We start from the raw sequence: 14,347 nt of genomic DNA, 5'->3' as shown, positions 1-14,347 counted from the left end.
AATGCTGGCTAGAAAATAGTACTGAGCAGACTGAAGAATACTATATCTTACATCAATACAATGATAACATTTGAATATGAATCTTTAAATATGTATATGTGTGTGCACAAGTGTGTAGAGAGATGAAATTTTATTGAAGCTTAAAAACCAAACCTAAATACATTTCAACAATAAAATATTTAATATAGTTTTGTGGATAAAATATTAAAACATAATTTAATAAAATAAATAAGTATATTGGATAATATAGATTAAATTTTTTGTTACGTTTCATGGTAGGTTATAAATGCTCCCATAAATAGGTGATAAGTATGTCAGTAATACTATTATGAATTAAGAGTATTGTTACCAGCTCTGGCAGGTTGGCTCCGCAATAGAGCGTCGGCCTGGCGTGTGGAAGTCCTGGGTTGGATTCTTGGCCAGGGCACACAGGAGAAGCGCCCATCTGCTTCTCCACCCCTCCCCCTCTCCTTCCTCTTTGTCTCTCTCTTCCCCTCCCGCACAGTAGCCAAAGTTCCATTGGAGCAAAGTTGCCGTGGGCGCTGAGGATCGCTCCATGGCCTTAGCCTCAGGCACTAGAATGGCTCCAGTTGCAGCGGAACAAACGCCTCAGAGGGGCCAAGCATCGCACCCCCCCCCCCCCCGTGGGCATGCTGGGTGGATCCCGGTCGAGTGCAAATGTGAGTCTGTCTGCATGCACCCCTCACTTCTAACTTTGGAAAAAATACAAAGAAGACCCAGAAAAGAGTATTGTTACTGCTTGAATTTTAGATATCTTTTGCAATTATTTTTGAGTTGAAATTAAATCATTTTATAAACAAAGTATAGTATTTTAGTAGACATTTTTATTTTACCTATGATAATTCATATAGTAGCAGGTGCTGATCTCATACCAGTCTGTATTCTAAACACTTTTATGTATTATCAAATTTAATTTTAACCCTGTGAGTTAGACACTATTATCCTCTTCATTATATATATATATATATAAAATGAAGACCTAGAGAAGGTTAGCAACTTACCCAACTTAAAAGAACTAGTAATTGAGGGACCCAGATTCAAATCCAGTTGGATAATTACAGAACTTGTCACTTAACCACTAAGCTATAGATGTCACCCTGCAGATATGTTTTAACCCAATATGTGTCAATTCCATTAACTTTTTTTATAGAAAAACACATGTAAGCTATTTAGAGATCAGTTTCTACATACAAATTTATTTTGGTCATTTTGCATGGTTTAAAGTGACAGCTTTCAAATAAATGAATATTAATTTAGCTGATCTGTGGTGATTTTGCACAACTCACACATGAACACACTTTAAATGTCTTTAGAGATTTCTAGAGAAGTTAAGAAAAATAAAGAAAAACAAAATTAACATGCAGACTGTGCAGTATTGTTTGTGAAAGGCATTAAATGAATTTGACAAATTAGTCATGTAGTCATGTAGCAAACTGAAACTTCTAGATTTCTTTTGTGTAATGGTACCCACAAAGGCAGTGTTTGTATTATTTATTCTGTATTGATTGAAAACAGTGGTATAAAATGTAGAATTACTCTTTGTATTTCTTTTATTCTTATTTTTATTTAGGTTCACTTATTCATTAAAACACTAATTCTTTTTCTCTTTCTCTTCTTTCTGGATTGTTTTGTAATGTTTACCTTAACTCTAGTTAAAGAGAGAAACTAAACAGACTGGATGTATCAAGAGGATATTTAAATTCTACCTAGCTGGAATATTTAGGTATATTGGACTATACCTTATTTTTAAGTTTTATTTAATCTTGTACTTTAATTAAGAAGCTTGGATATTTCACAATACACACACACACTGGTATATCACTAAAAGTAATTACTCAGTATTTTACATGTATTTACAAAAGGCATTTATAATACAGTATTAAATAATAAGTGCCAAGAACTTTGCAAATATTACTAGTAAAATATTACATTATACTTCTTGCTCTAGAGAAAGACATTCATCTTACTCTTTGTAGGATTGCTATAAGAAGTAAATAAGATACTAAAGGTAAAATATTTATCCCATTGTCTAGATATAGTAATCTCTATAAAAAAAGTTTGTATAGAGTATTATTATTAGGCAAGCATGCTTTGCTAACTAGAAGGAGATTCCATTATAGTATTTGTTGATTTCTTGGATCTCATACAACTTTTCAGTTATAATAGTTTTGATAAGAATGAATTCTGTCTATGTTTATTGATTCATTATTTAGATAAAAATATGGATGGAAGCAAAAGCTTCAGTTTTTATTTAAAGTACATAAATAATTCAATCCTTTTATAAGACATGGTACAGGGCTTCTTATTCACAGTTAGCCTTACAATGCTAATAATTATTCTATTAATTTAAACCCAAACAGTTTCAATATGATTTTTATTTATCATATGAACTGTCATAAAAAACAGGTCAAATGATATCTGTTTAAAATATCTGAAGATGTATGAATATTTCCAAGTTACTCTAAATGGGGGGTTGTTAATTGTATTTTCAGATGGAATTTCTTAGAGATTTCTTTGCAAACACCTCCAGGAAATGAATCAGTGTCAGAATAGCCTGAAGGAGAGTAGTAGACAAGCAGAAATTATTTGAACTGGTTTAGAAAAAAGTGTGAGAAAGGGTGATTAATTTAGTTATATTACGTTAAAGAGGTGAAATATCTACATAATGCCATCTTTGGACTTTTCATTCAAATCAGAATTTACATTTCTGAAATTTAATTTAATAAAAAAAACTAGTAATAAATATAAGCTGAAATAATATAAGCTTATCTTTTATTTTTATAATAAAAGTAAAGTAATTAAATAAAGATTACCACATGGTTAGCAACTTATTAGACTATAATTTTTATCCATTGCCTATTTCTTTTTTAGATTGTAAAATAAAATGAGGTTAGATCAGTGTAACTCTGGGAAATTTTCAAACTTGTGACATTTAATATTTGTGCTGTGGCTATTCTTATTTTAAGAAATGACATTGATAGACTAACTAACATATTTTAAATATCTATAATTAGCAAATAAATTCAGAACAAATGCTTATTTTCAACTGAACCATTAATAAAATATTGGGAAATATATTTTAGTTATTTCATTAAATATAACATTCAATTTTTCTTTGTGCATTAAACTTTAGTGAATTTGAAAAGACAAAATCAAAAGCTACGTATTGTATCAGTGATTTTAAACCCTTTTTATCTTATGGCACACATAAACTAATTCCTAAAATTCTGTGGCACACCAAAAAATATATTTTTGCTAATCTGATAAAAAATAAGTAGAGTATTGATTGATTTACAAAAAACATGATAGTAGTAATTACCTACTTTTTTTGCTCCATAGTGAATTTAAAAAAAAATCAGGTTCCTATACTTGTATATAAGGATTTCTGGTACCAAGAATGAACCAGTCAGTTGTGATATGACTGATAATATGCAACTCATTATGACCTATTTATTTATCATTGTAGACAGGCATTTATACCAAAGAACTATTTATGTGTTGGCTATTGTCATTTATTTTTTGACAATTTAAGAAAAAATAGGTCAATGCCTTTGACTAAATAGTTAGATATTGCATGTTTTTAAATTATTTTATTTATTTATTTATTTATTTTCATTGAATTTATTGGGGTGACAGTGTTTAAAGAAATTATACAGGTTTCAGGTGGACAATTCTATAACATATAATCTGTATACAGTCAAGTCTTCATCCATCACCATTATCTTCTCTATACTCTTCTCCACCTTCCCCCACCCCCTCCCTTTTCCTCCCAGCAATTACTACACTGTTGTCAGTGTTCATGAATCTTTTCTCTTTTTGTTCTTGTATTTTTCCTTAATTTAAAATTTTTTTGGCATACCAGTGTGCCACATACACCAGTTAAAAATCACTGTATCATGGAAAATGTTGTTAATTTTTGATTATATAAATGAACTTTAAAGACACATATAAAATCCTAATGTAATATATTCATACTTATCTTTATTTCCAAATACACTAGGCAATTTATAATGAATGACTTGGAAAAAAATTTTATATAAAATATTATAACATTTCACATATATATCTCAGAAAATTATGGAACAAAGATTGCATAAATCAAATAACCTTCATCATAAGCACTAAAAAATGGGAGTTAAAAGTTACAAATATGGCTCTGGCTGTTTGGCTCAGTGGTAAAGTGTTTGGATTAGTGGTAGAGTATTGGTCTGGTTTGTGGATATCCCAGGTTTGATTCCTGGCCAGGACACACAGGAGAAGCGCCCATCTGCTTCTCCCCGCTCCCCCCTCTCCTTTTTCTCTATCTCTCTTTCCCTCCTACAGCCAAGGCTCCACTGGAGCAAAGTTGGCCTGGGTGCTGAGGATGGCTCCATGACCTCTGCCTCAGGCACTAGAATGGTTCCCATTGCAATGGGAGTAACACCCCAGACAGGGAGAGCATTGTCCCATAGTGGGCTTGCTGGGTGGATCCTGGTCGAGCGCATTCGGGAATCTGTCTCTCTGTCTCTCCACTTCTCACTTCAGAAAAATACAAAAAAGAAGTTATAAATACTGATTTTGTTATAAAGGATACTCTTTCTCAAATAATAAGACTTGTTTTTCAATCTAAAGATGTTGAAGTTTTGCTAATTTTACAAAAAGATTTTGTATTTAAATGGAAACTCACCAAAAGCTAAAAATGCTATTTAGGAATTCCATCAAATAAGCAGTATCAATAACCATGAAATATTACTACAAAAATCAGTCATCTAGCAGTTTAAAATAGTGTTGCCAGTATTCTCATATATAGGAAATGACATGTCTAAAGCATTTTATATGACTATGTAAATGATATATTGTGTTAAATTTGGGTTAGGGACAATTTCATGCAATTCATGGCTCTAAAGTATGGAAGTCTTCTGATCTACTCTAAACCATTTTGTTTTGCTTATATTTCCATGTTTTATTTTGTCATGTATAAAAATATTGATTAATCTTCCCTCTAGACAAAAAGACAAATATATTTAAGTAAAATAAAAAAGAATCATGGCTTCTATTCTTGAATTATTCAGTCACTTAGCTAATAAAGCAATTATCTTAGATGCTTTATTACATGGAGAATATTGATGATATTTTATTTTTCTATAGGAAAAAAAAAGTAAATTTCTTGTTAACTTACAGTTCTGACAAACCACTGCTCCAGCTGAATATTTTAGGAAGCTGCAGTTTGGCTTGTTAAGAGTCTCAAAGGAAAAATAAGATCAATACTTGTCACAGCAGGAGATACTTTACTTTCTGTGGAGTGTTGTAATATATTGCTGAGGGTGAAAAAAAATACGCCAACATTTCAGCTTGTCCTTATGTAATGAGCAGGCTTCTGTTAAGAAAACTAAATCACTTTTCCTAAAAATTTAATGCCCAGATAAAACGGTTTGTGTCACTTTGTAGTTCCATTTCCATGTTTAGTGTATTTTATAAACTGATATATAAAATATACCAAAACTTTTGATGAGTAGGTCACATAAACCTACACATTATGTGTATTGTTCAGGTGATTCTTAGTAGTAGGGAGAAACTCAACAAATCTAAATATTTTAAGCTTCAATACATTAACACTCTGAAGGTCAGAGATATCTGATGGTCCTTTTATTTTTCCTCCTTTCCTTCAACCTTTTCTTTTTTGTTTTAAATATTACGTTTCCATATTCCCCATTTTTAAATGACTATATAAAACTTTGAATTCAAGTGAATATATGTGTAGATGTTTGTGGATCATTTTTTAAAAAATTACATGTTTCTTTCCATCTACATAAATTTTAGTTTGATTTAAATGTAGCAATAATAATTAGGTATCGGAGCAAACTCATAGGCAATCTACCAGTCAATTGGATGTGGAACTGAGGATGCAGGGAATATGAGGGTGAAGAGTAGCAGAAGGAGGTAATCAATATCAAGTAAGGCCCCACCAACAGCTGTAGAAGCTAGCTGTGGTTGTTTTATTAACGCTCTTCCTAGATTTCCCAAGGGAGAGAGTCCTAGCAGAATCTTAAGAGAACTGGTCCCAAAAATGTGAAATGGACAGAAATGGACTGTACCGGACATTCACTTTACCTGATAAAGAAGGCCCTATTGCCCAGGTGTTTAAAAGCGTTCAGCAGGCTGTTCTCAATACTTTGGGGTTAGCCTCAGCTACAGAGAATGAACTTGACCAAAGGCATGTTCTCCCTGAAATGACCATATTCAAAAACTGATTGCAGTAAGTATGAAAATCACTTGCTATGCTGGCCTTCCACAGAAAATGTCTAATGGACTCTGTGAGCCAAAGAGGTCTGGGTGAGCTAGGGCAAGACATATTAGATTCTTAGTACAATTTGACTTCTTTTGCTCTCTTACCTCTCTCCTTCCCACCTCTTCTATAGGTTCATCATTGACAATGCCTTGCATACCAAAATCCTTAAGTACACTTCCCACCCAACTATAAGCCTATCGGTTGGACAAACTGTAGTTGACATGGTCATGAACTTAACAAGTGTCACTTCCCAGCCAGCCCCCAAATTTATTCAAATAAGTCAATCACATTATCCAGTAGGAATCAGGGCCCATCTCATACGTTTGTTACTCAAAGCCTGCCCTCCACAGACCCAGTTTGTCCACCCTATTCCTAAATGCAATTATTGAAGGGACTTGTAATGAGCAAGGAGGAGCAATGTTCTCCTCCCCCAGGCTGTGAACATGCGAGGCTGATAAACTGCTATTAGTCTCATCTGCTCAGTGTTGATAAGAAAATACACACACACACACACACACACATACACACGTTTATCACTACACACACACACACATATATATGCATATGTATATATATATATATATATATATGCACACTCACATGGATCACTATATATGTAAAATTATCCCCATTCATCAAAACCAGAAATTGAGACAATGGAGGAACTCACTAAATTATACAATAATATATACCTTTAGGTTCTGAAGCTGGGATTTCAATGCTGGTGTCTGGTTCCTGAGTTCTTGCTTTTAACCAGTACACAGGTAGTTAGCATACTTTCTGGAAGCTGAATACTTGTTTTTAATAATTGTACATTAACAGACTCAATCCACTTGTAAACACTTTAAAGGCAATGTTGAAAAATAAAATGTTGCACAAGCCTTTCTTCTTAAAATAAGAATGAAAGGATGGCAATAACTTTTCTGATAGAAAATAGAAAAGCAAATAGTAGTTGCTTTCTAGTAAAATCTTAAAAGAGACCCTTGTATTTTGCTAAATAATCAAATCAAAGGCAAAAAAAAGAAGAAAAAAAGAATGAAGGAAAGGGAAGGAAGGAAGGAAGGAAGAAGGAAGGAAGGAAGGAAGGAAGGAAGGAAGGAAGGAAGGAAGGAAGGAAGGAAGGAAGGAAGGAAGAAAAGGAGGGAGGGAGGGAGGTAGGGAAGGAAGGGAGGGAGGGAAAGGAGGGAGGAAAGGGAGGAATGAAGAAAGAAAGATAAAAACAAAAAAAGAATGGATTGAGTGCTTTTGAGCCATAAGAATAGATATATATGTATTTACTGAATAATTGATTTGAAGTGAGTTTAATATTTAGGCAAAAAGTGTGAGAAATGAAACAGAAACTGTCAGTCCAGGATGGGGTGAAACCCATATGTCTCCAGTTAGCATATATGCCAAGTGAAGCCTTGGTATTTGGCATGTGGTGCACAAGCTGTTCTACATCAACCCACTGGAAACGGAAGAGGTGAAATTTGAAACTTTGACAAAGGTTTTCACACTGGCAGAATTGCAGTAAATGAACAGCAGTAGAATTGGACTGTGGGTGTTTCCACCCTTTTAACTATTCCTAGAATTTCAAACAAGAGAACCAAGTGATGATAGAGGAGAATATGAATCCAGAAATATTCATTTTGTAAAAAGTTACATGGTCTGTCTCTAAGAAGAAAATGTGACAGCTACAAAATCAGGGCAAGAAATTATCTCCTTACTTAAAGTTTTTAAAACATTGCAACCCTGTTCTCTGGAGGTTTCTGCCACTGAAGTCAAAGATCTAATATTTTGCAGTAAAAGTAAATTTTAAGGCAGGATACTGTATTTGAATAGTTAATATAGGCTAATAGGGAGTTTCTCAAATCACCTATTTTTGTCAAGGATGTATAGACCTAGAGCTTTGAATATACAAACGACTTGATAAAGTTAAAATTCTCTCTTTTCTTTTAAACACTCCCAGATAACACTTCTCAGTAAAAGACTCTAAAGAATGCATATTTATGTTATTATGGGCATATAGTATATAGTTAAAATATGACTGCTTACTATATTATAAACAGCACACATTTGTAGAGTTGAACAAATATCAGAGAGTATTTTCCTCAGTTCTTGTAATATATAAATAAAAAAAATTGAAGCCATGGTCAGTAAAAAACTAGTGTCATATACTGTATTTCAGTTTAAATGTTCGAGTGTAACACGTTAAAATACATTTTTATAATTGCATATAAGGGCATAGTTTCTTTAAAAATGTGATTTAACATAATGTATTGATTAAGATTTACTGATCGTTTTTTATAACTAAAAAATAAATGCAACAGAAACTCTATTTGTATAAACAAAATCGTGTGGACTTTGTTTATATCACAAAACACACTGATGGCTATGTGAATGAATCAAGCAGATATGTTATTTTGACTTTTTTATGCTAGTTAATTTAGAGTTCAATTAAATTAGGTCAAATATATAGTTTAAAAATCTCAAAAAGTTAAAAATGTATAGATATATAGAGATATAGGTATAGAAACATATAGATATATAAATAGATGATATAGATATAGATTAGATATATACATAGATAGCATATGTCTATGTCCTAGTCGCTGAGTGGGTTAGGTCTTTTTTTTTCAAAAGAGACAGACTCAGACAGACAGGAAGGGAGAGAGATAAGAAGCATCAATTTTTCATTGTAGCACTTTAGTTGTTCATTGATTGCTTTCTCATATGTGCCTTGACCATGGGGCTAGAGCAGACCAAGTGACCCCCTGCTCAAGTCAGTGACCTTGGGCTCAAGCTGGTGAGCTTTGCTCAAACCAGATGTACCCAAGCTCAAGCTGGCGCCCTCGAGGTTTTGAACCTGGGTCCTTTGCATCCCAGTCTGAAGCTCTAGACACTGCACCACCGCCTGGTCAGGCTATGTTGGGTCTTTTTGACACAGAATAAACCAGAGGCAAATGAAGTCTATCAAGAAAGACTGAAATACATTCTTTCTGGCATAAGACTTGCATACTACTATGAAGTCTTTCTTGGTTTCAAACATTCCAAAGTTATTTTTAACTTCATTTTATACTTATTATGCCCTAAACCTGGAGCCCTCTCTGTTCAGATTTTCATGCTCCTTAAAACCATTCTGGCCTCAGCTTCGAATCTTGGAAATGCTTACTGTACTCCCAGAGTCTACCCCATTATCTTTATTCATGCAACCTGATTGATACTGACTGTCAGAAATTATCATTTTTATTTATTAGGTAATTACATGTTCTCAACGGAAACTTCCTGGAATTCTACAAGGGCAAAGAACATGTTTGGGCTGTTCATAAGCACCCCCTCTTGAACACAGTGTGGTGAAGAATAAGCCCTCAATAAAAAAATAGTGAATAAAACAGAAAATCTGGAAGAAAAGGAAGGACTGAATGGGTAAATATATAAACTCATTCCAATTCAGTATTTTAAATTTTGGAAAGGATATGATATACTAGACACTGTACTAGGTATTAAAGAGGACAAATACATTAAATAAATGGAAAATTTACAGAATAATCTCTAACTTCAGAATTTAATAAGAAATACAATTCTGCATATACTTGTTCTACAAATACACAAAACTAATTACATAGGAGCAGCAGGTCAAAAGAGTTTTAAGAACTGCTATATAACAGTTGAGTTGGACCTTAAACAAATGAATGGTATTTTGGTTGGCAGATACAATGATAAAGAAAAATGCAAGAAATGAGAGGTACAGCAGGTCTTTGAATAGTGTGATTTTTGTTCAATGTCATTTCATTATAACATTGATGTAAAGAAAATGTCCTGCTGAGGCCACTGTCTGTATGGCGTTTGAGTGCTCTTCTCATGTCCATGTCCGGGGACACATTTCCTCCCACATCAGAAAAATGTGTAGGTAAGGTGAGCTGGCGTATCTAAGCCGGCCCAGTCTGAGTAAGGGTGGGTGTGGCTGTGACTGGCACTGCAATGGAAAGGCATTCTGTCCAGGATGAGTCTGGCACTCTTGACTTTGACCTGGAAAAAGTGGATTGGAAAATGACCTTGCTTGTTTTCATTTATCTTTCTTAAATGTTCGCATAGTTTACATTTATTTCAATGTTTAATATTGGAAGTTCTTGAGGTTTTTATTTAGTAGTTTGGTGATTTTTTTTTTGTGGCCAGAAATATGATGTAGGAACTTAACTCTTATTTTTATCAATTAGCCTATGGGGAAGTTGGTTTTATTATATGTCCTTTCACTTTAAGATGCAGTTTCCAAAATCCTAGTGATGGCATTAATTGAGAACTTATCATATTAGTTTTTTATTGCTGCCTTCACAGACAGATTACCATACACTTAACTGATTGAAACAAACAAAATATGTGTCATTCCACAAAAACTTCTGTATGTCAGAAGTCTGGATGACCTTGGCTGGTGCTTTGCATAGGGCAGGGGTCCCCAAACTTTTACACAGGGGGCCAGTTCACTGTCCCTCAGAGCGTTGGAGGGCCAGACTATAAAAAAAAAAAAAGCCCTGGCCGGTTGGCTCAGCGGTAGAGCGTCGGCCTAGCGTGCGGAGGACCCGGGTTCGATTCCCGGCCAGGGCACACAGGAGAAGCGCCCATTTGCTTCTCCACCCCTCCGCCGCACTTTCCTCTCTGTCTCTCTCTTCCCCTCCCGCAACCAAGGCTCCATTGGAGCAAAGATGGCCCGGGCGCTGGGGATGGCTCTGTGGCCTCTGCCTCAGGCGCTAGAGTGGCTCTGGTCGCAACATGGCGACACCCAGGATGGGCAGAGCATCGCCCCCTGGTGGGCAGAGCGTAGCCCCATGGTGGGCGTGCCGGGTGGATCCCGGTCGGGCGCATGCGGGAGTCTGTCTGACTGTCTCTCCCTGTTTCCAGCTTCAGAAGAAAAAAAAAAAAAAAAAAAAAAAAAAACTATGAACAAATCCCTATGCACACTGCTCATATCTTATTTTAAAGTAAAAAAACAAAACGGGAACAAATACAATATTTAAAATAAAAAACAAGTAAATTTAAATCAACAAACTGACTAGTATTTCAATGGTAACTATGGGCCTGCTTTTGGCTAATGAGATGGTCAATGCGCTCCTCTCACTGACCACCAATGAAAGAGGTGCCCCTTCCGGAAGTGCGGCGGGGGCCAGATAAATGGCCTCAGGGGGCCGCATGTGGCCCATGGGCCGTAGTTTTAGAACCCCTGGTGTAGGGTCTCACAAATCTTAAACATAAAAGTGTCCACATCGTTTTTTGTTCCTCACTGCAGATACCGAGGAAGAGTCTTTTTCTGAGCTTATTAAGATTGCTGACCAATTCCAGTTCCTTGTTCATGCACAACTGAAGTACCTGTTTCTTTTTGTTTGTCATTTAGGGGGCCAGTCCTTGCTCCTAGATGTTGACCTCATGCCTTTGCAGAGTTCACATGGGGCTGCCTCTAGCAATATCAGGTTAATTCCCTCTTCAACTTGGAATCTCTTGGACTTCATCTTTTATCACCAGCCAGAAAAAGTTTTCTGTTTTTTAATAACCCAAGTAATTACATTGGGTCCTCTGGCATAATCCATGATAGTTTTCCTATTTTACTGTTAGATTCCTAATCTTAATTGCAAATATAGTATTCCTTTTGCCAAGTGGCAAGACATATTTGCAAACAAAATATCATGCTTTGAAAACCATGGAAGGCAAAATTCTGATGAAAATAACCCTGTTCCTAACATCTCTAGAAAAATCCAACATTCCTGATCATTTGCCATGTGATACCCCCCCCTCTTTTTTTTATAGTGAGAGATTAGATATGCCAACATTAGGAGAGTAAGGTAGCACATTGTTTGGGACATTTCATTGTTTAGAGAAATTTTACATAACTTGTAAAAGTGAAGAATAAAACTAAAATATAAGGTTTTCAAAGAAAAACCTGAAATTTAACAAGCCAGATATTACAATATAACAAATTATAATATCTCTATTATTTGAATAGAAGACACCTATCTATTATGGTCCATTTAAAAAGAAAAATGTGTAACTGAAAGTCTCTCTTACTAAACATTTTTAGAAAAGATAATTAAAGCTGATTTGCTCAAGGGGATTCCAAACTTATTTTTGTTTGCCTTGCCTAAGAAATTGGAAATGAGTTGGATAACTTTTTAAATTTTTTAAAAAGATCAAGGAAGGGCTGAGAATCAGATGATATCAGAATATACTTAATTTTAATTTGAGAATAAAATAAAGTCTATTGAAAATCATTTGTCAATATAGGTTCCCTGAATTATAAATATCACTCAATAATTTATTTTTTAAAAATCATTTACCAAACTCAGCATACAACGGAGTGTCACTGAACTTTGTTTAATGAGTATACGTATATACTGAGTAATGATATAATTGTTCAAATTTTGAGGAGGGAAGATAAGAGTGTATATTTTTTTGTCAGAGCAATAAAAATGGAAATAGCATTCAGTGAGAAGACACAGAGAAAAACTTGATGTCACAAAAAAATTTATATTTAAAAAAATAGATTTTGTACCACAAGTTCCTTTAATATTTACATCCAAATGAAAATAAGAGCTATCTTTATTCTACTTCTATTTGCTAGTTTAGGAAAGTAAATTTAGGTCTGACTTTTAACATTACACTGTTAAACTAAGGTCCTCTCCAAAATTAAAAAAATATGAGATAACCCAATATTATGCAGAATGGAAAAGGTTATTTTTAAAAAAGTATGTTTGGTTTCCATGCCTTATTAAATCAAACTGTCAAGAACCATAGGTAGTCTAGTAGTTGTCATGATTAAAATATATTCTACCTTTCTTGGGGGTTGTTATTTATGGTACAGTTTTGGTTTTGGCAAGATAGGCCATGATTGATTCAGAAAAGAAAATGGGAATAAATTTTCAAGGGATTTGAATTTATCAAGACAATGTAGTCTAGACATACCAAGCATAGACTCAAACAGCTCTACAAAAAAAAAAAAAAAAACACAGACATAATGAGAAGACAAAGAAGTGCAATCCAAATGAAACCACAAGAGAAACCTTCAGGAGATGAACTGAGTGATATGGAAGCAACCAAACTTCCAGATGCGGAGTTCAAAATAATAATTGTAAGGATGCTTAGGGATCTTAGAACAACAATGAATGGTAATTATGAACACCTAAATAAAGAAATAGCAAGTTTAAAAAAGGATATTGAAATATTAAAAAAGAATCAGTCGGAAATGGCAAATACAATATCAGAAACGAAGACCACAATGGAAGGAATTAAAAACAGGATGGAGAGAGATGAGGATCAAATCAGCGAGTTGGAGGACAACTTGAATGAAGCAAGAAAGCAGAGAAGAAAAAAGAAAAGAGACTCAAAAAGTCTGAGGAAACTCTTAGAGAGCTCTGAGAAAACATGAAGAGAAATAACATCCACATATCATAGGGGTTTCTGAAGAAGAAGAGAAAGAACAAGGGATAGAAACTTTGTTCAATCATATCATAGCTGAAAACTTCCCTAAATTAATGCAAGAGAAACTCTCACAAGTCCAAGAAGCACAGAGGACTCCATTAAAGAGAAACCCAAAGAAACCTACACCAAGACACATCATAATTAAAATACCAAAGCTAAGCGATAAAGAGAAAATATTAAAAGATGCAAGAGAAAAAAAGCTATCACCTACAAAGGATCCCCCATAAGGATGACATCCGACTTCTCAACAGAAACACTTGAGGCCAGAAGGGAATGGCAAGAAATATTCAAAGTGATGCAGAACAAGAACCTACAACCAAGACTACTTTATCTAGCAAGGCTATCAATTAAAATTGAAGAAGAAATAAAAAGTTTCCCAGACAAAAAACAATTCAAGGAATTCATTACAACCAAACCAATGCTGCAGCAAATGTTAAGGGGCATGGTATAAACAGATCCAAGTGGGAAAAGAATCTAACAAAAGAGGAATACAGCTTTAAAGACTAAAATGGCAATAAACAACTTCATATCAATAATAACCTTAAATGTAAATGGATTAAATGATCTAATCAAAAGACATACGGTAGCTGCATGGATAAGAAAACAGGACCCGTA

This window comes from Saccopteryx leptura, chromosome 1 (genome assembly GCF_036850995.1).
Source record: "Saccopteryx leptura isolate mSacLep1 chromosome 1, mSacLep1_pri_phased_curated, whole genome shotgun sequence".
NCBI lineage: Eukaryota > Metazoa > Chordata > Mammalia > Chiroptera > Emballonuridae > Saccopteryx > Saccopteryx leptura.
The sequence above is the reverse complement of the archived record's forward strand: the minus strand, read 5'-3'. Positions refer to the sequence as shown.